At 38.3% G+C, this 26,672-nt stretch overlaps 1 non-coding gene across 1 annotated transcript; it reads right to left on the reverse strand.

Moving 5' to 3' along the window:
• Window positions 1–18,360: 18,360 nt before the first annotated feature.
• Window positions 18,361–18,468, reverse strand: LOC130937196 (small nucleolar RNA R71). Its single transcript, XR_009068425.1, has one exon. It is a non-coding gene; the product is annotated as a small nucleolar RNA R71 (small nucleolar RNA).
• Window positions 18,469–26,672: the final 8,204 nt, after the last annotated feature.

The following is a 26,672-nucleotide window of genomic DNA, read 5'->3' on the forward strand; positions in this document are numbered from 1 at the left end:
GGTTCTTGAAAGAATGATGAACAAAGAGAGATGTTATTGATGATCTGAAAAATTCATGGAATTGATTCTTGAAGCAAGAAAAAGCAGTGAAAAAAAAAATGGGATCTAAAAAGAGTATATAGAAAAAGAAAAAGCAGTAGAAAAAGCCAATAGCCCTTAAAACCAAAAGGCAAGGGTAAAAAGGATCCAAGGCTTTGAGCATCAATGGATAGGAGGGCCCAAGGAAATTAAATCCAGGCCTAAGCGGCTAAATCAAGCTGTCCCTAACCATGTGCTTGTGTCATGAAGGTCCAAGTGAAAAGCTTGAGACTGAGTGGTTAAAGTCGTGATCTAAAGCAAAGAGTGTGCTTAAGAGCTCTGGACACCACTAATTGGGGACTTTAGCAAAGCTAAGTCACAATCTGAAAAGGTTCACCCAGTTATGTGTCTGTGGCATTTGTGTATCCGGTGGTAATACTGGAAGACAAAGTGCTTAGGGCCACAGCCAAGACTCATAAGTAACTGTGTTCAAGAATCAACATGCTTAACTAAGAAAGTCAATAACACTATCCAAATTCTAAGTTCCTAGAGATGCCAATCACTCTGAACTTCAAAGGAAAAAGTGAGATGCCAAAACTGTTCAGAAGCAAAAAGCTACAAGTCCCGCTCATGTAATTAAATTATTATTCATTGATATTTTGGACTTTATAGTATATTCTCTTCTTTTTATCCTATTTGATTTTCAGTTGCTTGGGGACAAGCAACAATTTAAGTTTGGTGTTGTGATGAGCGGATAATTTATACGCTTTTTGGCATTGTTTTTATATAGTTTTTAGTAAGTTTGAGCTACTTTTAGGGATGTTTTCATTAGTTTTTATGTTAAATTCACATTTCTGGACTTTACTATGAGTTTGTGTGTTTTTCTGTGATTTCAGGTAAATTCTGACTGAAATTGAGGGATTTGAGCAAAACTCTGAAAAAGGCTGACAAAAGGACTGCTGATGCTGTTGGATTCTGACCTCCCTGAACTCGAAATGGATTTTCTGGAGCTACAGAACTCTAAATGGCGCGCTCTCAACGGCGTTGGAAAGTAGACATCCAGGGCTTTCCAGCAATATATAATAGTCCATACTTTATTCGAAGAATGACGACGCAAACTGGCGTTGAACGCCAAGTACACGCTCCTTTCTGGAGTTAAACGCCAGAAAAACGTCATAATCCGGAGTTGAACGCCCAAAGCACATCATAACTCGAAATTCAACTCCAAGAGGAGCCTCAGCTCGTGGATAGATCAAGCTCAGCCCAAGCATACACCAAGTGGGCCCCAGAAGTGGATTTATGCATCAATTACTTACTCATGTAAACCCTAGGAGCTAGTTTATTATAAATAGGATGATTTACTAATGTATCAATCATCTTTTGATCTCAGTTTTATTTTATTCTTCATCTTAGGAGATCATTGATCACGTTTAGGGGGCTGGCCATTCGGCCATGCCTGAACCCTTCACTTATGTATTTTCAACGGTGGAGTTTCTGCACACCATAGATTAAGGGTGTGGAGCTCTGCTGTACCTCAAAGATTAATGAAGTTTTATTTTCTTTTATTCAATTCCTATCTTATTCTTATTCCAAGATATTCATTCGTACTCAAGAACATGATGAATGTGATGAGCTAATAACTCTCATCATCATTCTCACTTATGAACGCGCGTGATTGACAACCACTTCCGTTCTGCGTGTAACAAGGCTTGAATGTATATCTCTTAGGTTCCCCAACAGAATCTTCGTGGTATAAGCTAGATAGATGGCGGCATTCATCTAGATCCGGAAAGTCCAACCTTGTCTGTGGTGTTCCGAGTAGGATCCTGGGAATCCGGAAAGTCTCACCTTGTCTGTGGTATTCCGAGTAGGATTCCGTTCATGAATGACTGTGACGGGCTTCAAACTTTAACCTGCTGGGCGTTAGTGACAAACGCAAAAGAGGGATTCTATTCCAGTAGGAGCGGGAACCAACCGGTGATTGGCCGTACTGTGACAGAGTGCGTGCATAGCTTTCACTGCGAGGATGGGATGTAGCTATCAACCATGGGTGATGCCTCCAGACTGGTTAGCTGTGCGAGTGACAGCCGTGCAGGTTATTTCCCCGAGAGGAATGAAAGTAGCCACAGCTGATAGTGAACCCCTATACAAAGCTTGCCATGGAGAGGAGTAAGAAGGATTGGGTAGAAGGAATAGGAGAGCAGGCGTCCGAGAGCTCTACAGCATCTCCATTCCGCTTATCTGAAATTCCCACCAATGAATCTGCATAAGTATCTCTATCCCTTTTATTTTTCCTTTTTATTAGAACAATCCAATTATCACTATTACAAATGTTCAATCCGCCTAACTGGGATTTGCAAGGTGACCATAGCTTGCTTCATACCAACAATCTCTGTGGATTCGACCCTTACTCACGTAAGGTTATTACTTGGACGACCCAGTACACTTGCTGGTTAGTTGAACGGAGTTGTGAAGAAAATAAACAGTGCCATAAGAGTATACATCTTTTATAAACAAATAACAAGTGATCACAATTTCGTCCACCAGAGCTCCACACCCTTAATCTATGGTGTGTAAAAACTCCACCGTTGAAAATACATAAGTGAAAGGTTCAGGCATAGCCGAATGGCCAGCCCCCAAAACGTGATCAATGGCCTCCTAAGATGAAGAATAATACGAAACTGAGACCAAGAATGAAACGTGGTCAAAAGACAACTAATACACTAGTAAAAGGTCTTATTTATACTAAACTAGCTACTAGGGTTTACAGAGGTAAGTAATTGATGCATAAATTCACTTCCGGGGCCCACTTGGAGTGTGTTTGGGCTGAGCTTGATCTATCCACGAGCTGAGGCTTCCTTTGGAGTTGAACACCGAGTTATAGCGTGTTTCTGGCGTTCAACTCCGGGTCGTGACGTGTTTCTGGCGTTTGACTCCAGACAGTAACATGTACTTGGCGTTGAGCGCCACTTTACATCGTCAATTCCTGAATAAAGTATGGACTATTATATATTTCTGAAAAGCACTGGATGTCTACTTTTCAACGCCGTTGAGAGCGCGCCATTTAGAGTTTTGTAGCTCCAGAAAATCCATTTTGAGTGCAGGGAGGTCAGATTCCAACAACATCAGCAGTCCTTTTGTCAGCCTTTTTCAGAGTTTTGCTCAAGTCCCTCAATTTCAGCCAGAAATTATCTGAAATTACAGAAAAACACACAAACTCATAGTAAAGTCCAGAAATGTGAATTTAACATAAAAACTAATGAAAACATCCCTAAAAGTAGCTTGAATTTACTAAAAACTACCTAAAAATAATGCCAAAAAGCCTATAAATTATCCGCTCATCAATGAGCAATTAGACCAAGGAATTGGCTCATTATCAAGAATTGAGAGATTGAATCACCAAGGAATTAGGGTTCAATCAATCATGATTTCCAAGAGGTCCATGAGTTGCATGATTGAAGATGAGATGATCTAGATTTAATCCAAAAAGAGCAACATCCCCTAATCCCAATGAATTTCCCCTATTCTTGTCTTCCCTATTCTTTATAGCTTTCCTAATTTCTGCCATTACCCAATCCCCATTTACAATTCACAGTCATTTATGTTCTAGCACTTTACATTCTTGTATTTACTTTTCTGCACTGTATTGCTTTTCTTTATCTTTAAGTGATCTACATTTCCGCTATTTAGAATTCCGCACTCAATAATCTCTACTAATTAGCTTGACTAAAATAACCTATTAACTAAAGTTGTTCAATCAATCAATCTCTGTGGGATTCGACCTCACTCATAGTGAGTTATTACTTGATGATAATTTGGTGCGCTTGCCAAAGAACGGATTCATTATATATAGTGATATAGTGAGCAATATCCTGTCATCACGTACGCGTGAGTGTGGAAATTGACACTCCACGCGTACACGTGGGTGACGCGCACGCGTGACCAGGACAATGTTGGTATGCAAACATTGCACACCAACGTCTTCGATAAAATCTCAAGTTGGAGTTGGAAAATTTTGATGTGACGTGTATGCGTGGATAACGCGTACTCGTAAAAATGGAAAAATAGCAAGTCACGTTCACGCATGGGCGACGCACACGCGTGAAATGGCAGAAAACAGCTTTGATGCGTATGTGTGGGCGACACGCACGCGTGACCAGACGAACGTTGGTGCACCAATATTTAGTACAAATGCTAGTGGCAATGCCCAAAGTGGCTCATTCTCACAACATTTGTGCCACCATTTGTCCACAAACGTTGGTCACCAACACCAGCACCAACTTTTATTTCAAATGGCACCATGCAAGCTTATAAACGTTAAGTGAGCTAACGTCCTTGTCAACGTCACAAAGAGTCATTCTTAACAACTTCAACCAAGGCCAAAAGCCCACATCCATGTACATGAAGACCCATTTTTAAAGTGTATATATATGAAGATTTTGAAGTTAGAAAAAGGGCTCTGAAGGCTGGAGGATTAGAGACTCGGGAGCTCTCTTGGAGGATTAGAGACTCCAGAGAGCTTAGTATAGGATTCTTAGTTTAGATACACTTTTCTTTTATGCAATTTTTACATTTCAACTTGTATTGAGTTTAATTTCTCTTATGCAATTTAAATTTCATACGTTTCTTCTTCTTCGCAATTTGACATTTCCGTTCGTATTGCGTTCAATTTACTTTCATGCAATTTCAATTTCATACACTTTTACTTCTCCACACTTTTACATTTGAGTTTACATTGAGCTTGATTTACTTTCCTGTAATTTCAATTCCTTGCCCTTGTTCTTAGAGCGTTGATCAACTAAACCCCAATCATTAGGGGAAGGAGCTCTATTGTAATTCACATGATCGAATAAAATTCTTCTTCTTCTCAATCCGCTTGTTGTGGCTAAGAGATATCTTCTATTTTCATTTTGATCTACTCACTCTGGAAGGGGGTTTAGATCTATGAATTTCCATGTGAGCCTCAGAAGGGGAATCATGGAAATTAGAATTGGAGCTCTATCTCTCACAAATCTCTTGGTCAACACCATTCGGGAGGAATTGAGATCTTGAGAGATTGTGTGGCTTATGGATAAGAGACATGCACTTAACCTCATCTCATGACAATTGGATCAAGGAATTGGCAAATTGATTGTGATTAGAGAGATTGGGTTGCCAAGGAATTGGGACTCAATCAATTACAATCCGCCATAGATTTACTTCATATGATTGAGAATGGAGTTGAGATCCATTGATTCATGATGGATTGTGATATCTCCAATCCCTAATGAATCTTTCTTTTTGTTATTTCTCACTTGGATTACCTTAAGTTTCATTTAATTGCTTTGAATTTACTAGTTCCTTTAATTTCCCAGCACCCAATTTCCATTTACATTTCATGCAACTTACTTTTCATGCAATTTGAGTTCCTTGCCATTTACGTTTCTGCAATTTACATTCTGCCATTAACTTTCAGCCCTTTAGAATTCTTGTAATCTATATTTTGTTAATTAAATTTCATCAAACTCCTTCAATATTTTGCTTGACTAGACATACCACCTCACTAAAGTTGCTTGATCCATCAATCCTTGTGGGATCGACCTTACTCTTGTGAGTTTTACTACTTGATGAGACCTGGTATACTTGCTGGTAGTTTATGTGGATATGATTTCCTGCCATCAAGTTTTTGACACCGTTGCCAGGGATTGATTTAGATTGACAATGATTAAGTGGGTGATAAGTCTCAATTAAGCATTTTTTTTTGTTTTTGCCAGTTAAGTTCTTTTAGTTTTCTATTTTCTCTTGATACTAAGGTGTTTGTGTTATTGCCTCACTAAAAAATTCTTATCTGTGACATGAGTAATCTCAATCCTCCTTGGTGATTGTGTTTTACAAAATTCAAATGGAGTTCACCTCATCTTTTGATCAAGAAAATTTCATGGGATATTGCCCACCACCACATAATGATTCAAGTCATTATCCTAATGGTGGCTGAAAATATCCCCAAGGAATGATAGATTATGAGCAATCCACCCAGCGGCGATATGCTCGAGGGCCACAAAATGATCAAGCAAATTACTTGGGATATTGTCCACCACCGCAAAATGATTTATGTCATTATCCTCACGGTGTCTGGAAATATCAACAAGGTATGAGGGAGTGTGAACAATCAAGTAAAATGGGATACCTCCCAGAGCCACAAAATGACTCATATTGTTATGACAACTACATAAATTGTGGCTGGGGAGGGAATTTTAATGCTCCATATTCTAATCATCAAGAGCCATCATCACTTGATTATGCCTCAAATACATTCATGCAAGATTGTCCAACTTCACCTCATGATTTTTCATATCAACACTCTTCATCACTTGAGTTTGCCACAACACAAACTTCCTTCCAAAATCCATACAATTCATTCCACCAACCACAAAATTCACTCCATTATGCAGAAACCTCACTTCAGAACCCACAAAATTCATTCCATACCCCTCAAAAAAACTTCACCACAACATCCACCTATCCATAAAATCATTCTCAGCCTTCATCCCTTGAGCTAACAGTCGAACAATTTTGTCAAAGACAAGAATAATCCTGGAAAGAACAAGAAATCCTCTTCAAGAAAATGGAAAGGGAATTAGAGCAAATAAGGAAAAACTCAGGATTGCTAAGAAATGAGGATGAAGACCAATTTGTGGGTGTAAAGGAGGAAGTAAAAGAGCAAGATGAAGAGGCTCCTGTGCCAAGTGAAACCCCAATGAAGAAGAAGGTGGTGGAGGTATATGAGCCTAGGATTCCATATCCACAAAGGCTACTTGAGGTGACAAAGAAACATGAAAACTCACTCCCAAAGGACTCAATGGAACATCATGTAGAAGAAAGGGAGGAAGTCAATCAAGGGAGTCCACACTCAATTTAAGCAGAGAGTTGCATAGAGGACGAGTTCATTGAACAACCAATTCAAGAGGCTTTTGATGAAGAGAACACTCCAACCATCACACAACACCCAAGTCTTGATATCCAAGAAGTGAAGGAAAATAATATGAGCATTGAAAAGAGGATTGTGACCAAGCTACAATTGACCATATCCATGAAGAAGAAAAGGTCAACCACAAGCAATCCAACCCCTGATCCAACAAGCAAGTTCAATCAAGCAAATAACAAAAGGAAGCTTGCTGGGAAGAGGCCAATACAGGGGACACTGACTTGCTCTTCTTTCCCCCTGAGGTCATTCCTCTTAACAAACTGGAAGAAGAGGAAAAAAGTCATGAACAACATGTCAAGCTAATGACATTAAAAGAGCGCTTGTTGGGAGGCAACCCAACCAGAGGTAATTTTCCGTTCTTAGTTATTTCAATAAAAGAGTTAAGTAGATTTATATGTATTGTAAGGAGCTAAGTTTGTTGTTGCACACCAAAATAATCCAAGATGAATGTGTAATTCTAAGTTTGGTGTTCCACTACAGATTTCATTAAGAACACATTGCAACCCTCAGCATGACTAGTCACTAGCTCCAAACAATCAGGGAAACTACTTAACAATTGTTTGCTTTCAAGTTCATAGTTTGTTTTCTTAATAAAGGCACATGATGTTTCATGCATGTATTCAATTTGCTGCATATAGAAGTAGGCAAGGAACTAAGTTTGGTGTTCACACACCAACTTAAGTTTAGAAAAACACAAGCATACATGCATGCTAACCATCTCTCAAGTGCTTGGGGAACAAGCAACTTTCAATATCTTTGCAAGAAGTTATTCAATCTCTTAGAGGGTAAAATGCATCATCATGTGGAAAGATAAGGGAAAGACAAGAAAGCCAACAATGATGATGACACGGAAGAAGCAAGAAGACACCAAGAGGTTGTATCTTTACTTACCTGTCTCTAGCGTAAATATTTTAATTGAAAGTGCAATTGTGCCCCTATTGATCAGTGTCTTGTTTTCATGATTCATTTGCATTAGGTTGATTTTATGTTTATTTTTGGCTTGCTAGTTTAAGTGCTTGGATCATGACATCTTACTTAAGTTGTATGCTTTGTTTCCTATGCTTGAATATAAGAAAAATGTTGTGAAACAGAGAAAGAGTAAAGGTCTAGAGGTTGGCATGACTTTGAGATATGAACTTGAGTTACATTCTATAAGACTTGACAAATGAAAGAGGTCGATAATAAAAGAAAGAAAATGTAAGAGAAAGAAACAAAAAGAAATAAACAGGGCTAGACACCAATCGCTTGAGATTTTAGATATATGCCTGTGATACTCTTGTACAAAGATAAGCTTGGACTCAAGAGCTACTTTGAGACAAAGCATTTAGTGACCCAAAGAGCTACTGGGCACCAATGTCCAAAGAATAAAACAAGCTAAATGCCTGTGATGTGTATGTGCTAAGGAGAGGCTTGAGCAAGTAAGTACTTAGGGGTGTCTCAACACCTAGCATCTTGAACCAACTAGGGCGGGAATGCTGGTTGAAAGCTTACTTTAAAGAGCTGCCTTAACACATAGCATTTAGCCTCAGCCAAGCAATAAGTCTCAATAAAAAAAAAAGAGAGCAAGAAAAGCTCAAACTAAGGACCAATAATAACAAGTCTCATAGGGTGCAAACAAAGTGAGGATCCAAAGGAGTGTCACCACTCTAGCCACAAAGAAGAATAACTAAGATATCATGCATGAAAACCCCATTAACCAGGATTGATATATGTCAATAAGGGCTTGTATCTCTTTGTGTTTTCATTGATTTCTCTTATGCTTTACTACTTGCTTGGGGATAAGCAAGATTTAAGTTTGGTGTTGTGATGCCTAGGCATCTTAGGCTAGTTTCACAAGCCTTTTTCATTAGTTTTTACTTGGTTTTCATGCATTTCTTAGGCAATAAGTAAGCATTTGGATGAGAAATGTATGCATGTCTTGATTCAATCAAACATTGTTAATTATGTGCATTTTCATGAGATTTATGCAAGATTTACTTGACGCAATGAATGATGCATTATCTTATGATTATGGCAATACTTTGATGGATTGTGTTTGGTTGATAATAGGTAAGCAGAAGTAGAGCAAGCAATGTTGGTGGCCAAAGTTGGCTCACCAACGTTGCCATGAACGTTGATTATGTAAGAAGCAACGTTGATGGCCAAAGTGGCTCACCAACATTGCAACAAACATTTCTAACAAACATTTCTCACAACGTTCCAAGGCTTAACAAGCAATGTTACTATCAAAGAAAAGGGTGCCCAACATTGGTGGGTGATGAGCGGATAATTTATACGCTTTTTGGCATTGTTTTTAGTATATTTTTAGTATGTTTTAGTTAGTTTTTATTATATTTTTATTAGTTTTTAGTTAAAATTCACTTTTCTGAACTTTACTATGAGTTTGTGTGTTTTTCTGTGATTTCAGGTATTTTCTGGCTAAAATTGAGGCACCTGAGCAAAAATCTGATTCAGAGGCTGAAAAGGATTGCAGATGCTGTTGGATTCTGACCTCCCTGCACTTGAAGTGGATTTTCTGAAGCTACAGAAACCCAATTGGCGCGCTCTCAACTGCGTTGGAAGGTAGACATCCTGGGCTTTCCATAAATGTATAATATTTCATACTTTGCCCGAGATTTGATGGCCCAAACTGCCGTTCCAAATCAGCTCAAAACTGCCCGGCGTTAAACGCCGGAACTGGCACAAGAATGGGAGTTAAACGCCCAAACTGGCATAAAAGCTAGCGTTTAACTCCAAGAAAAGTCTCTACACATGAAAGCTTTAATGCTCAGCCCAAGCACACACCAAGTGGGCCCGAAAGTAGATTTTTATGTCATTTACTCATTTCTGTAAACCCTAGGCTACTAGTTCTCTACAAATAGGACATTTTACTATTGTATTTTCATCGGGGTAGCTATCTTTAGTCTTATGCTATCTTAGATCATTTGAGGGCTGGCCTCATGGCCATGCCTAGACCTTGTTCTTATGTATTTTCAACGGTGAAGTTTCTACACACCATAGATTAAGGTGTGGAGCTCTGCTGTACCTCGAGTATTAATGCAATTACTATTGTTCTTCTATTCAATTCAGCTTGTTCTTGTTCTAAGATATCACTTGTTCTTCAACTTGATGAATGTGATGATCCGTGACACTCATCATCATTCTCACCTATGAACGTGTGCCTGACAACCACCTCCGTTCTACCTTAGATTGAGTGGATATCTCTTGGATCCCTTAATCGGAATCTTCGTGGTATAAGCTAGAATTGATGGCGGCATTCAAGAGAATCCAGAAGGTCTAAACCTTGTCTGTGGTATTCTGAGTAGGATTCAATGATTGAATGACTGTGACGAGCTTCAAACTCCTGAAGGCTGGGCGTTAGCACTACAAGAAAAATACCCATTCAGCCACACTTTTTTTAAGCTACATTTGAAAAGCGTAGCCTATTCATAGAATAGGCTACGCTTTTCTCCGTGTTGCCTTTTTATAAGAGAAAAGGATACATAAATACGGCATCATTTAAAAAACGTAGCCTTAGGTATTATAGAAATCACTTATAAAGCGTAGCCTTATGTTGATATCTATAAATACAATTTTTATACCAAAGGAAACGCTTTTAAAGAGTAGCATATTTGTTAAGTTTTAGGTAGGCTTTAAAAACGCTGCCTAATGTAAAAATGCCAAATACACATGTATAGGACACTTAGTGAATTTTTTTGTTTCTTTTTATTTTTTCTCATCATCGAAGCCCTGCACCCTATCTTCGTCATTCCTTCTTTCCTACCAGAGCACCAAATAACAAAACCCTAGCCGCTTCTTCAATCTCCCCGTCATTGTGCCCTCCTTCATCGTGCGCCACTGTCACCGTCTCACTCGTCTGCTCATCGTTCTTAGTCGTGCTCTGCGACCGTTCATCCATCTCGCAGCTCTTCCTTGTAAGGTTGTGAAAACCTTAGCCTCCACCGCACCGCCATCAATCTCACTGTCGCCGCTCGTCGCGCTCAAGATCGCCACTAGGTTCGTCGTTCTCGAGGTCCCTCGATCCCTCGTTCGCCAATGTTTGCTTTCCAGTCCTGTTTCGCAAGTTCTTCGCCATCGTCCTTCGTCGTGTTTGTCGCCAGCTCACCGTCTTCGAAGGTACATGCTCTGTTCGTGGCTCACTGTAATAGTGTAATGACATTGTTCGGTTTTTTGCTCTGTTCCTAAGGGTTATTGATCTTTGAATTATTCTTGAATGATTTATGTTTTCAATTTTTCATTCATTGATTAATTGATTGTTGATTAGCTCTTACTGCTGTTTGTGATTATTAATTGTAAATATGCTGCTGTGCTGCTATTCTTTGTGCTTTTGTGACTTAATTGTGATTATATTGTGCTGTTTGTGATTATTTCATCCTATATTATTGTTAGTTAACTGGTTTTAATTTTGTTCCTGGGGTTTGAGTTTCTTCTCCAAACTCTTCGGTTGCCTTTGCTCCCTCTGTCTTGGTCCAGAGATTCCGTCTCCACAGGTCGTTTTATTACTATTTTATTTTAATTAACGAGATTGAAGTGGATGTACTATAATTGCTTGAGGTGTGTGATATATTTGATTAATGTGAATGAAGAACACTAGGTTGAGTTGAATTGAATTGAATCATGGATAAGAGCATGTTAACTGGTTTGGAATCACTTCCAGAAGCTGATCAGCAAAGAATGGCGTCCATCATGTAACAGGTTCAAATCTATGATAGGTACTTCCTCTTCACTCTATCTGTTAACTAATTCCATGTGTTTTGATTTGATTTGTGTGTAAATTAATTTAATTTGTTTTGGATTATGATTGGATGAGAAGCTAAAGGATGGTGCATGGTTTTATGTAGAGCTTGCTAGAGAGTGAGTGATATGAGGACATATGTTTTAATAGTTTCAATTATTCAATGGTCTTATATCTATACATATATTTTCTTGCCTTTTAATAGTAATACATAAAAAAATTAAACTAAAAAGTAATAAAAAGTAATAAGTGTATGCTTTTTTAATAGTTTGGCATACAAATGTACTTAATTCTCTTCTGTTTTATAACTAGTAATTAAATATGTCATATAAGAAACTGAGTTAAGTGTATTTAGAATATTATTTGTGCACTTCTTTAGCTGTACATCCGTTCCAAATATGGATGCCAGTAGTTCTATCATTCTCAATTCTTCTTGGCAAATTTTGTGCACATAGATATCCAAATCAGTTAGATATATCTATGTTAATGAGTTACAAAATATAAATCTGATTAACTTGTTTCTAAATTATTGTTAACAAGTATAGACTTTTCTGACTTGTCCATCTCTTGTGGTTTTTCTGCTGATATATAATTCAGATTCAGATTTTATCTCGGTTGAAGTAAGTAACCAAACAAGAAATTAGCCTTATTAGCCTTATTCTATTTAGTTGCAGGTAGTTCCTTCATTCTTGTTAATGCTTTGTTTTCCCCTTTTTGCAATCAAGAAGTGCTCTCATTAAGCGATTCCTGTGTAGGTTCGGATATATATCAAGAGACTCTTGCCAAGGCACTTGCAAAGCATTTTGGTGCAAGGCTACTAATTGTGGATTCCCTTTCACTACCTGGTGTACATTTTCTCAGATATTCTTTTGCTACTTCTTATTATCTGTTTGTATTGTTGAGATGATTTCTTCCTAAATCGCTGTTAATATAAACAGAATGATAATAGTTTTTGTTATGTGATTGATATTTCAGGGAACTCCATCAAAGGAAGTTGATTCTGCTAAAGAAAGTTCAAAGCCTGAACGACCATCTGTGTTGGCCAAGAGAAGTACACATGCTGCTTCTTTAAAACATAGTAAACCAGCTTCTAGTGTTGATACTGAAATTGTGGGTGGATCCACAATAAGTTCTCAGGCTATGCTGAAGCAGGAGGTTTCTACTGCTTCATCAAAAGGCACTACTATTAAAACAGGTGTGCTGTTTTGTGTTAAAAATTGAGCAACTATCTCCAAATTTACTTCCCATTGTACATATTGCATAGCACCTAAAGGTTAACATGAGGCTTAAATAATTTGCAGGTGATCGAGTAAAAGTTGTTGGTAACTTCCCTTCTGCTGTCTCATCAATACAAAATCATCCTTCAAGGTACTTTGTCTGATGGAAGAATTATTCTGAATACAATTTAGTCAATTTGCATTTGATCTGAACTTGTGGAGAAGAGAGATCTTTTTTATTCTTTTTGTTAAGGAGGCTATAACCATTGAAAATCATTCAAAAGAAGATTAAAGGAAGAATATTGAATTTCTGATTGACAGCAATTTGTTTTGAGTGGCATGAGTGTACTTTTCTCTTTTGTGAATATTATTGCTTCTGAATTTGAAATCACTTTGAAGTGGTATCTCTCAGTTCAGTTGCAGCTTTGATATATATGCAGACTTTTATTGTGATCTTTGTGAATATTCCTACCTGCTGATATATATGCAGACTTTTATTCTGTTTCTTCTGAACTTCCAGCTTTGGTTAATAAGGCTATTTCTTGTTATTAACTTATATTTTTCTGGGCTTGATCAGAACTGTACCTTTAGTTTATGGCTTGTTCATTATTTCAGATACGGCACTTATTTAATTGATCTGCATTGATTTATTTAATTGCTCTGCATTGATTTATTTAATTGCTTTAGCAGGTTTAGACTTTAGTGTGTTGGGTCACACCTTTAGTTTGCTGGAACACAGAAAAGTGGTTAAACTAGAGGCTTAACCCGGTTTTGTCCCTGCTCTTCTCAGTCTCAACTAAATTATTTTCAGTAACTGATTTTTATGCATGTGCCTTATGATTGTCATATGTTTCCATGTGAAAATAGCTTTTTAACATAAAAACTGATAAAAAACAAAGTGGCTTTTGATTTTTGAGGCTGTGACTGTGTGCTGCTTTAAGTTAAGGGAAAATGAGCACCATTTATATCTGTGGCCTGTGGGTTATATTTAATTATTTATAATTATATACCTTTTTTTAGATATCGTTCATTCACTACTTCTTTAGCTCATCAGATCTCCACTAACACTATTGCCTATCATAGGTCTTATCTTTCTTTTTTACAATATAAATACTAAAATAGATGTTATTACTTATATCAAGGGGTTGGTTTGCTTTTCTAAATATGGCCTAAGAAACAATATCTTTTACTTTTCCTCCAATTTTTCATCTTTCAATAGGAAGATTTGATAGAAAATACAATAGTAGGAAGTAGCCATTTTCATAGAAATATAGAGGATCTGTATTTGTTTTAGTCTTCTGGTCTTTTCCCTGTCAATATATTGTTCCAGTAGATATGATATTTGCAGATATATATAATGTAATTTATGTAGTGAATTGGCACCTTGAAAATTATTTTCATATAAATGACTAAATGTGTTCTTTGGATTTAGAATATGGCATCTGCCTTTGGACCTATTGAGTTGTCAAATCAGTTTAAGATTGTGCTTGTCCGTAACTCCACATATAGATTAAATTAAATCTCCTGATCCACTTTTCATGCAATTGTTTCTTTGAGCATAAATAACATAAACATGCTTGAAAAGGATAAAAAGAGGGATACCATGCCCACATATTTTGACTTGATGTGTATTAAATTTTTATACTTCTTGAAACTTGAAATTAATTTACTGGTTTCAGGGGATATTTCTTTTAATAATTTCTTTGAAGGTAGTTTTGCTCTGTTTGCATGACTGCCCTCTGTTTCATTAAAAAGACAATAACACTGAATTGTTTCAACATTTTTAATATTATTGTGCTTTTTCTCTTGATCAAACGGATAGAACTGCAATGTTAGATGAAATAATTGATCTGCATTTGTTTATTTCAGATACTGCACTTATTTAATTGATCTGCCCTGTTTCTATCCAAGGAACAAGCTTTTGCCTTCTTCGATTTCGCCTGCTGCTCTTCTGTCCTGTGCTATCCGGTTCTGTCCTAATTTCCACCTTATTGTGGTTTATTGGCTAAGATAGAGTACTGTTTAGAATCTTTACATGTATGGTTGGCTAATGACTTTTATTAGTAGATACTTATGTATGTAAGATATGTTTTTTTTATAGAATATTAGTAGTAAATTCTAAGTGATATTATGGTTATTTTGATATGGCTATGCATACTTTAGTGTGAGATGTATGAATATTTACAATTAACTTTATTTTAGTACTTTTGGATCATTATTATAAATATATTTTGGTTAGAGATAATTTTCATTATTTTAAAAAATTATTTAGTATAATTGTGTATTTATTTTTATTTTATAATATTCAACTCATTTAAATAAAAATGTATAATTATTATATATGTAATCATATTAACTATTATGTTGTATTAATAATTATTAGATATATATATATATATATATATATATATATAGAGAGAGAGAGAGAGGCTACACTTATATACAGTAGCTATAGTATACAAAAAAAAGGGACCTAAGGCTACACTTATAAAAAATAGCCATGGTATATAATGTGGCTACGCTTTATAGGTGATGCAGTAGCGTTGAAAAGCGTAGCCTATTCTGGCAAAAATAGAAGCTGAAAAGCGTAGCCTTTGGTCCTGGACAGCATCACTTGAAAAGCGTAGCCTATTCCCAAACGCCAAAAGCGTAGCCCTTGGTGCAGAAAAGCGTAGCCTTTGAGAATAGGCAACGGCCGAATAGGAATCACCCCAAAAAGCGTAGCCGTAGCCTAAAAAGCGTAGCCGTAGCCTAAGGCATCATTTTTTTTCACTTTTGGCTACACTTTTCAAGTGTACCTGAATGGGTGTTTTTCTTGTAGTGTAGTGACAGACGCAAAAGAATCAATGGATTCTATTCCAACCTGATTGAGAACCGACAGATGATTAACCATGCTGTGACAGAGCATTTGGACCATTTTCACTGAGAGGACGAGACTGTAGCCACTGACAACGGTGATGCCGAACATACAGCATGCCATGGAAAGGAGTAAGAAGGATTGGATGAAGACAGTAGGAAAGCAGAGAGACGGAAGGGACAAAGCATCTCCATACGCTTATCTGAAATTCTCACCAATGAATTACATAAGTATCTCTATCTTTATTTTATGCTTTATTCATATATCATCCATAACCATTTGAATCTGCCTGACTGAGATTTACAAGGTGACCATAGCTTGCTTCATACCAACAATCTCCGTGGGATCGACCCTTACTCGCGTAAGGTTTATTACTTGGACGACCCAGTGCACTTGCTGGTTAGTTGTGCGAAGTTGTGATAAAGAGTTGAGATTGCAATTGAGCGTACCATGTTGATGGCGCCATTGATGATCACAATTTTGTGCACCAAGTTTTTGGCGCTGTTGCCGGGGATTGTTTGAGTTTGGACAACTGACGGTTCATCTTGTTGCTTAGATTAGGTATTTTTTTCTTCAGAGTTCATAAGAATGAATTTTAGTGTTTCAAGGTGATGTTCTTATCATCAATTTAGCTCTTGAATGCAATGTCCTGCTGAAGCTTGGCTAGCCATGTCTAATTCCTTTAGACTAAAGCTTTAGACTAACATTGCATGATTCCTGGAACTCTCATTAAGAATTTTGATATCTTTATTTTCTTTTCCACTTAATTTTCGAAAAATACAAAAAAATTACAAAATCATAAAAAAAACCAAAAATATTGTATGTTTCTTGTTGAGTCTAGTGTCTCATGTTAAGTTTGGTGTCAATTGCATGTTTCTGTTCTTCTTGCATTCATTCATGTGTCTTAAGTGATCTTCAAGATGTTCTTGATGATTTCCTTCCTCTGATCTTTAAATTCTCTTGTCTTGAGTGTTTTGTTGTTTCTCATATGCATTCTCATTTTGTTAGTATCAGTAGTATACAAACTGCTAAGTTTGGTGTCTTGCATGCATTGTTATTTGATTTTAGTTGCATTTTGATTATTCCTCATCATTAAAAATCAAAAAAATTTTTAATTTTTGTCTTTTCAAGTCAATAATACAGAGAATTGAAGATTCAGAACATACAGCAGAGGAATTATACAGAAAAAGCTGGGCATTCAAAACGCCCAGTAAGGAAGGCAAACTGGCGTTTAAACGCCAGCCAGGGTGCCTGGCTGGGCGTTTAACGCCCAAAAGGGTAGTGTTTTGGGCGTTAAACGCCAGAATGTATACCATTCTGGGCGTTTAACGCCAGGATGGCACAAGAGGGAAGATTTTGTTTTTAATGCAAATTTTTTTCAAGTTTTCAAAATTTTTCAAAATCAAATCTTTTTCAAATCATATCTTTTCAATCATATGTTTTCAAAATCAATTTCTTTCTTTTTCAAAAATACTTGCTAACAATTAATGATTTGATTCAACATTTCAGATATGTTGCCTTTTCTGTTGAGAAAGGTTTAATGTCTGAATCATATCTTTTCTTGTTAGTCAAGTCGTTGATTTTTAAAATCAAATCTTTTTAAATTGTTTTTCAATCATATCTTCTCAATCATATCTTTTAAAACTATATCTTTTCAATCATATCTTTTTAATCACATCTTTTTCAAAATAGTTTTCAATCATATCTTTTTGATTTATAATTTCAAAATCTTTTTCAAAAATCACTTGATTTCTCTTCCACTGCTGGTTTTCGAAAATCAATTAAGTTTTTTTTCAAAATGTTTTTAAAATCTTTTACTTAATTTTCGAAAATTTCTTCCCCTCTTCTCACATCCTTCTATTTATGGACTAACACTCCTCCTTAATGCACAATTCGAACTCCATCTCTTTTGATAAGTTCGAATTCTTCTACCTCTCCTTCTATTTTTCTTTTCCTCTGACACCTCAAGGAATCTCTATACTGTGACATAGAGGATTCCATATTTTCTTGTTCTCTTCTCTTTCATATGAGCAGGAGCAAAGACAAAAGCATTCTTGTTGAGGCTGACCCTGAACCTGAAAGGACCTTGAAGCGAAAGCTAAGAGAAGCTAAGGCACAACACTCTATAGAGGACCTAACAGAAATCTTCAAAAAAGAAGAACCCATGGCAGACGAAAACAACAATAATACCAACAATGCAAGGAAGGTGCTGAGTGACTTTACTGCACCTACTCCCGACTTCTATGGGAGAAGCATCTCTATCCCTGCCATTGGAGCAAACAACTTTGAGCTTAAGCCTCAATTAGTTTCTCTAATGCAACAAAATTGCAAGTTCCATGGACTTCCATTGGAAGATCCTCATCAGTTTTTAGCTGAGTTCTTACAAATCTGTGTCACTGTCAAGACTAATGGGGTTGACCCTGAGGTCTACAGACTAATGCTATTCCCTTTTGCTGTAAGAGACAAAGCTAGGATATGGTTGGATTCACAACCTAAAGAAAGCCTGAACTCTTGGGAAAAGCTAGTCAATGCCTTCTTGGCAAAGTTCTTTCCACCTCAAAAATTGAGTAAGCTTAGAGTGGAAGTCCAAACCTTCAGACAGAAGGAAGGTGAATCCCTCTATGAAGCTTGGGAAAGATACAAACAATTGATCAGAAAGTGTCCTTCTGATATGCTTTATGAATGGAGCATCATAGGTATCTTCTATGATGGTCTGTCTGAACTGTCCAAGATGTTATTGGATAGTTCTGCTGGAGGATCTCTTCATCTAAAGAAGACGCCTATAGAAGCTCAAGAGCTCATTGAAATGGTTGCAAATAACCAATTCATGTACACTTCTGAAAGGAATCCTGTGAATAATGGGACAAATCAGAAGAAAGGAGTTCTTGAGATTGATACTCTGAATGCCATATTGGCTCAAAACAAAATATTGACTCAACAAGTCAATATGATTTCCCAAAGTCTGTCTGGAATGCAAAATGTACCAGGCAGTACTAAGGATGCTTCATCTGAAGAAGAAGCTTATGATCCTGAGAACCCTTCAATGGAAGAGGTGAATTACATGGGAGAACCCTATGGAAACACCTATAATTCTTCATGGAGAAATCATCCAAATCTCTCATGGAAGGATCAACAGAGACCTCAACAAGGTTTCAATAGCAATAATGGTGGAAGAAATAGGTTTAGCAATGGCAAGCCTTTTCCATCATCTTCTCAGCAACAGACAGAGAATTCTAAGTAGAGCCACTCTGACTTAGCAACCATGGTCTCTGATCTAATCAAAACCACTCAAAGTTTCATGACTGAAACAAGGTCTTCCATTAGAAACTTAGAGGCACAAGTGGGACAGCTGAGCAAGGAAATTACTGAACTCCCTCCTAGTACTCTTCCAAGCAATACAGAAGAAAATCTAAAAGGAGAGTGCAAGGCCATCAACATGGCCGAATTTGGAGAGGAGGAAGAGGCAGTGAATGCCACTGAGGAAGACCTCAATGGACGTCCACTGGCCTCCAATGAGTTCCCTAATGAGGAACCATGGGAATCTGAGGCTCACACTGAGACCATAGAGATTCCATTGGATTTACTTCTGCCATTTATGAGCTTTGATGAGTATTCTTCCTCTGAAGAGGATGAGTATGTCACTGAAGAGCGATTTGCTAAATACCTTGGAGCAATCATGAAGCTAAATGACAAGTTATTTGGTAATAAGACTTGGGAGGATGAACCCCCTTTGCTCACCAAAGAACTGGATGACTTGTCTAGGCAGAGACTACCTCAAAAGAGACAGGAACTTGGAAAGTCCTCAATACCTTGTACCATAGGCACCATGACCTTTAAGAAGGCTCTGTGTGACTTAGGGTCAAGTGTAAACCTCATGCCTCTCTCTATAATAGAGAAACTAGGGATCTTTGAGGTACAAGGTGCAAGAATCTCACTAGAGATGGCAGACAATTCAAGAAAACAAGCTTATGGGCTTGTAGAGGATGTTTTGGTAAAGATTGAAGACCATTACATCCCTGCTAATTTCATAATCCTAGAGACTGGGAAGTGCATGGATGAATCCATCATCCTTGGAAGACCCTTCCTAGCCACAGCAAAGGCTGTGATTGATGTTGATAGAGGAGAATTGATCATTCAAGTGAATGAAGAATCCTTTGTGTTTAAGGCTCAAGGATATCCCTCTGTTACCATCGAGAGGAAGCATGAAGAGCTTCTCTCAAAACAGAGTCAAACAGAGCCCCCACAGTCAAACTCTAAGTTTGGTGTTGGGAGGCCACAACCAACTTCTAAGTTTAGTGTTGAACCCCCAGATTCAAACTCTAAGTTTGGTGTTAGGAGGTTCCAACATTGCTCTGAGTATCTGTAAGGCTCCATGAGAGCCCTCTGTCAAGCTACTGACATTAAAGAAGCGCTTGTTGGGAGGCAACCCAATGTTATATTTATCTATTTTCCTTTGTTATTTTATGTTTTCTGTAGGTTGATGATCATGGGAAGTGACAAAATCAATTGAAAAAGCAAAAACAGAATGAAAAACAGAAAGAAAAACAGCACACCCTGGAGGAAAGCCTTGCTGGCGTTTAAACGCCAGTAAGGGCAGCAAATGGGCGTTTAACGCCCAGTCTGGCACCATTCTGGGCGTTTAATGCCAGAAAGGGGCACCAGACTGGCGTTAAACGCCAGGAAAGGGCAAGAAGCTGGCGTTAAACGCCAGAAATGGGTACCAGCCCGGCGTTTAATGCCAGAATTGGCATAAAAAGCATTTCTGCTCGCCACTTGGTGCAGGGATGAATTTTCCTTGACACCTCAGGATCTGTGGACCCCACAGGATCACCACCTACCCCACCACCCTCTCTCTTCTTCTTCACCCATTCACCAATCACCTCAACCACTCTTCCCAAAAAACCCCTCACCTATCAAATCCCACTATTCTCTTCACCACTCACATCCATCCTTCATAAAACCTCACCTACCTCACCATTCAAATTCAAACCACTTTCCCTCCCAAACCCACCCATTCATAACCGAACCCTACCCCTCCCTCCACTCCTATATAAACCTATCTTCACTCTTTCATTTTCACACAACCTACACACTACTTCTCCCCCTATGGCCGAACCACAAAGCCATCTCTATCTCCTCTATTTCTTCTTCTTCTACTCTCTTCTTTCTTCTTTTGCTCGAGGACGAGCAAACCTTTTAAGTTTGGTGTGGTAAAAGCATTGCTTTTTGTTTTTTCATAACCATTTATGGCACCTAAGGCCGGAGAAACCTCTAGAAAGAGGAAAGAGAAGGCAAAAGCTTCCACCTCTGAGTCATGGGAGATGGAGAGATTCATCTCAAGGGTGCATCAAGACCACTTCTATGAAGTTGTGGCCTTGAAAAAGGTGATCCCCGAGGTCCCTTTCAAGCTCAAAAAGAGTGAATATCCGGAGATCCGACATGAGATCCGAAGAAGAGGTTGGGAAGTTCTTACCAACCCCATTCAACAAGTCGGAATCTTAATGGTTCAAGAGTTCTATGCCAATGCATGGATCACTAAGAGCCATGATCAAAGTGTGAACCCGAACCCAAAAAATTGGCTTACAATGGTTCGGGAAAAATGCTTAGATTTTAGTCTGGAAAATGTAAGGTTGGCATTCAACTTGTCCATGATGCAAGGAGATAAACACCCTTACACTAGAAAGGTCAACTTTGATCAAAGGTTGGACCAAGTCCTCATAGACATTTATGAATAGGGCGCTCAATGGAAGAGAGATTCAAGAGGGAAGCCGGTTCAACTAAGAAGGCATGACCTCAAGCCCGTGGCTAGGGGATGGTTGGAGTTTATCCAACGCTCAATCATTCCCACTAGCAATCGGTCTGAAGTTACTATAGACCGGGCCATCATGATTCATAGCATCATGATTGGAGAGGAAGTAGAATTTCATGAGGTTATAGCCCAAGAACTTTATAAGGTGGCGGACAAGTCCTTTACCTTGGCAAGGTTAGCCTTTCCTCATCTCATTTGTCACCTCTGTTATTCAGTTGGAATTGACATAGAGGGAGACATCCTCATTGATGAGGACAAGCCCATCACTAAGAAAAGGATGGAGCAAACAAGAGATCCTACTCATCATGAAATCCCTGAGATGCCTCAAGGGATGCACTTTCCTCCACAAAATTATTGGGAGCAAATCAACACCTCCCTAGGAGAATTGAGTTCCAACATGGGACAACTAAGGGTGGAGCACCAAGAACATTCCATCCTCCTCCATGAAATTAGAGAAGATCAAAGAATCATGAGAGAGGAACAACAAAGGCAAGGAAGAGACATTGAGGAGCTCAAGCACTCCATAAGATCTTCAAGAGGAAGAACAAGCCGCCATCACTAAGGTGGACCCGTTCTTTAATTTCCTTGTTCTTTATTTTCCTGTTTTTCGAATTTTCATTCTTATGTTTATCTATGTTTATGTCTTATGATCATTAGTGTCTTAGTGTCTATGCCTTAAAGTCATAAATTTCCTATGAATCCATCACTTTTCTTGAATGAAAAATGTTCTTAATTGAAAAAGAGAAGAATTGCATGAATTCTAAATTTTATAACAGATTAATTATTTTGATGTGGTGGCAATACTTTTGTTTTCTAAATGTATGCTTAAACAGTGCATATGTCTTTTGAATTTGTTGTTCATGAATGGTTGGCTTTTGAAAGAATGATGAGAAAGGAGACATGTTACTGAGGATCTGAAAAATCATAAAAATGATTCTTGAAGCAAGAAAAAATAGTGAATACAAAAAAAAAACGAAAAGAAAAAAAGAAAGAAATAAAGTTGTGATCCAAGGCAAAAAGAGTGTGCTTAAGAACCCTGGACACCTCTAATTGGGGACTCTAGCAAAGCTGAGTCACAATCTGAAAAGGTTCACCCAATTATGTGTCTGTGGCATGTATGTATCCAGTGGTAATACTGGAAGACAGAGTGCTTTGGGCCACGGCCAAGACTCATAAAGTAGCTGTGTTCAAGAATCATCATACTTAACTAGGAGAATCAATAACATTATCTGGATTCTGAGTTCCTATAGAAGTCAATCATTCTGAATTTCAAAGGATAGAGTGAGATGCCAAAACTGTTCAGAGGCAAAAAGCTAAAAGCCCCGCTCATCTAATTAATACTGATCTTCATAGATGTTTTTGGAATTCATTGCATATTCTCTTCTTTTTTATCTTATATGATTTTCAGTTGCTTGGGGACAAGCAACAATTTAAGTTTGGTGTTGTGATGAGCGGATAATTTATACTCTTTTTGGCATTGTTTTTAGTATGTTTTAAGTATGTTTTAGTTAGTTTTTATTATATTTTTATTAGTTTTTAGCTAAAATTCACTTTTCTGGACTTTACTATGAGTTTGTGTGTTTTTCTATGATTTCAGGTATTTTCTGGCTGAAATTGAGGGACCTGAGCAAAAATCTGATTCAGAGGCTGAAAAGGACTGCAGATGTTGTTGGATTCTGACCTCCCTACATTCGAAGTGGATTTTCTGGAGCTACAGAAGTCCAATTGGCGCACTCTTAACTCCGTTTGAAAGTAGACATCCTGGGCTTTCCAGAAATGTATAATAGTCCATACTTTGCCCGAGATTTGATGGCCCAAACCGGCGTTCCAAATCAGCTCAAAACTGCCCGGCGTTAAACGCCGGAACTGGCACAAGAATGGGAGTTAAACACCCAAACTGGCATAAAAGCTAGCGTTTAACTCCAAGAAAAGTCTCTACATATGAAAGCTTAAATGCTCAGCCCAAGCACACACCAATTGGCCCGGAAGTGGATTTTTATGTCATTTACTCATTTCTGTAAACCCTAGGCTACTAGTTCTTTACAAATAGGACCTTTTACTATTGTATTTTCATCGGGGTAGCTATCCTTAGTCTTATGCTATCTTAGATCATTTAGGAGCTGGCCTCACGGCCATGCCTAGATCTTGTTCTTATGTATTTTCAACGGTGGAGTTTCTACACACCATAGATTAAGGTGTGGAGCTCTGCTGTACCTCGAGTATTAATGCAATTACTATTGTTCTTCTATTCAATTCAGCTTGTTCTTGTTCTAAGATATCACTTGTTCTTCAACTTGATGAATGTGATGATCCGTGACACTCATCATCATTCTCACCTATGAACGTGTGCCTGACAACCACCTCCGTTCTACCTTAGATTGAGTGGATATCTCTTGGATCTCTTAATCGGAATCTTCGTGGTATAAGCTAGAATTGATGGCGGCATTCAAGAGAATCCGGAAGGTCTAAATCTTGTCTGTGGTATTCTGAGTAGGATTCAATGATTGAATGACTGTGACGAGCTTCAAACTCCTAAAGGCTGGGCGTTAGTGACAGACGCAAAAGAATCAATGGATTCTATTCCAACCTGATTGAGAACCGACAGATGATTGGCCATGCTGTGACAGAGCATTTGGACCATTTTCACTGAGAGGACGGGTCTGTAGCCACTGACAACGGTGATGCCCAACATACAGCTTTCCATGGAAAGGAGTAAGAAGGATTGGATGAAGACAGTAGGAAAGCAGAGAGATGGAAGGGACAAAGCATCTCCATACGCTTATCTGAAATTCTCACCAATGAATTACATAAGTATCTCTATCTTTATTTTATGCTTTATTCATATATCATCCATAACCATTTGAATCTGCCTGACTGAGATTTACAAGGTGACCATAGCTTGCTTCATACCAACAATCTCCGTGGGATCGACCCTTACTCGCGTAAGGTTTATTACTTGGACGACCCAGTGCACTTGCTGGCTAGTTGTGCGAAGTTGTGATAAAGAGTTGAGATTGCAATTGAGCGTACCATGTTGATGGCGCCATTGATGATCACAATTTCGTGCACCAGTGGGAACGTTGGTGAACCAACGTTGCTCACCAACGTCTTCGAAAATTTCAAGAGGAATGCATTGGAAAAATTGGCTGCGACGCGCACGCGTGGACGACGCGTACGCATGAGCGTGGAAATTGACACTCCACGCGTATGCGTGGGTTACGCGCACGCGTGACCAGACCAACGTTGGTGTGTAAACGTTGCCACAAATGTTGCACACAATGTCTTCGAAAAAATCCCAAGATGGAGCTAAAAAAATTTGATGTGACGTGTACGCGTGGATGACACGTATCCCTGAAAATGGAAAAATAGCAAGTCACGCGCACGCGTGGGTGACACGCACGCATGAAATGGCAAAAAACAGTTTTAACGCGTACGCGTGGGCGACACGCAAGCATGACCAGGCGAACGTTGGTGCACCAACGTTGAGTACAAATGCTAGTAGCAACGCCCAAAGTGGCTCATGCTCACAATGTTTGTGCCACCATTTGTACACAAACGTTGGTCACTAGTGCACGAAATTGTGATACACAATGGTGCCAACAACTTGTACGCACAATTGCAATCTTACTTTTTTTTCACAACTTCGCACAACTAACCAGCAAGTGCACTGGGTCGTCCAAGTAATAAACCTTACGTGGGTAAGGGTCGATCCCACGGAGATTGTCGACTTGAAGCAAGCTATGGTCACCTTGTAAATCTCAGTCAAGCAGAATCAAATGGGTTATGGAGTTTTCATAATTAAAAAGATAAATAAAACGTAAAATAAAGATAGAGATACTTATGTAATTCATTGGTGAGAATTTCAGATAAGTGCATAGAGATGCGTTGTCCCTTCTGAATCTCTGATTTCCTACTGTCTTCATCCAATCCTTCATACTCCTTTCCATGGCAAGCTGTATGTTGGGTTTCACCGGTGTCAATGGCTACCTCCCGTCTTCTCAATGAAAATGGTCCAAGTGCGCTATCACCGCACGGCTAATCATCTGTCGGTTCTCGATCATGTTGGAATAGGATTTACTATCCTTTTGCGTCTGTCACTACACCCAACACTCGCGAGTTTGAAGCTCGTCACAGTCATCCCTTCCCAGATCCTACTCGGAATACCACAGACAAGGTTTAGACTTTCCGGATCTCATGAATGGCCGCCAATAATTCTAGCTTATACCACGAAGATTCCGATCTTTTAGAATGGAGGCTAAGAATTACACGCTCAATCTTAAGTAGAATGGAAGTGGTTGTCAGTCATGCGTTCATAGGTGAGAATGATGATAAGTGTCACGGATCATCACATTCATCAGGTTGAAGTGCGAGTGAATATCTTAGATTAGGAATAAGCATGAATTGAATAGAAAATAGTAGTAATTGCATTAATACTCGAGGAACAGCAGAGCTCCACACCTTAATCTATGGTGTGTAGAAACTCCATCGTTGAAAATACATAAGTGAAAATAAGGTAGGCTTGGCTGAATGGCCAGCCCCCAATGTCTAAGGAAAATTTTCCAAAGATGTCCAATTCCAAAGATGAAAATACAATAGTAAAAGGTCCTATTTATAATGAAACTAGCCACTAGGGTTTACAGAATTGAGTAAATGATACAGAAATCCACTTCCGGGCCCACTTGGTGTGTGCTTGGGCTGAGCATTGAGCTTTACACGTGTAGAGGCTTCTCTTGGAGTTAAACACCAGCTTTTATGACAGTTTGGGCGTTTAACTCCAACTTTTATGCCAGTTTTGGCGTTTTGACTTCAGAATAGGGCAGAGAAGGGGCGTTTTGACGCCATTTTACATCGTTAAAACTAGAGAAAAGTATAGACTATTATATATTACTGGAAAGATCTAGATGTCTACTTTCCAACGCAATTGAGAGTGCATCAGTTGAGGTTCTGTATCTCCAGAAAATCCACTTCAAGTGCAAGGAGGTCAGAATCCAATAGCATCAGCAGTCCTTTGTTAGCTTCTGAATCAGATTTTTGCTCAGGTTCCTCAATTTTAGCCAGAAAATACCTGAAAT

The sequence above is a fragment of the Arachis stenosperma genome, chromosome 6 (genome assembly GCF_014773155.1).
Source record: "Arachis stenosperma cultivar V10309 chromosome 6, arast.V10309.gnm1.PFL2, whole genome shotgun sequence".
In the NCBI taxonomy this organism is placed as follows: Eukaryota; Viridiplantae; Streptophyta; class Magnoliopsida; order Fabales; family Fabaceae; genus Arachis; species Arachis stenosperma.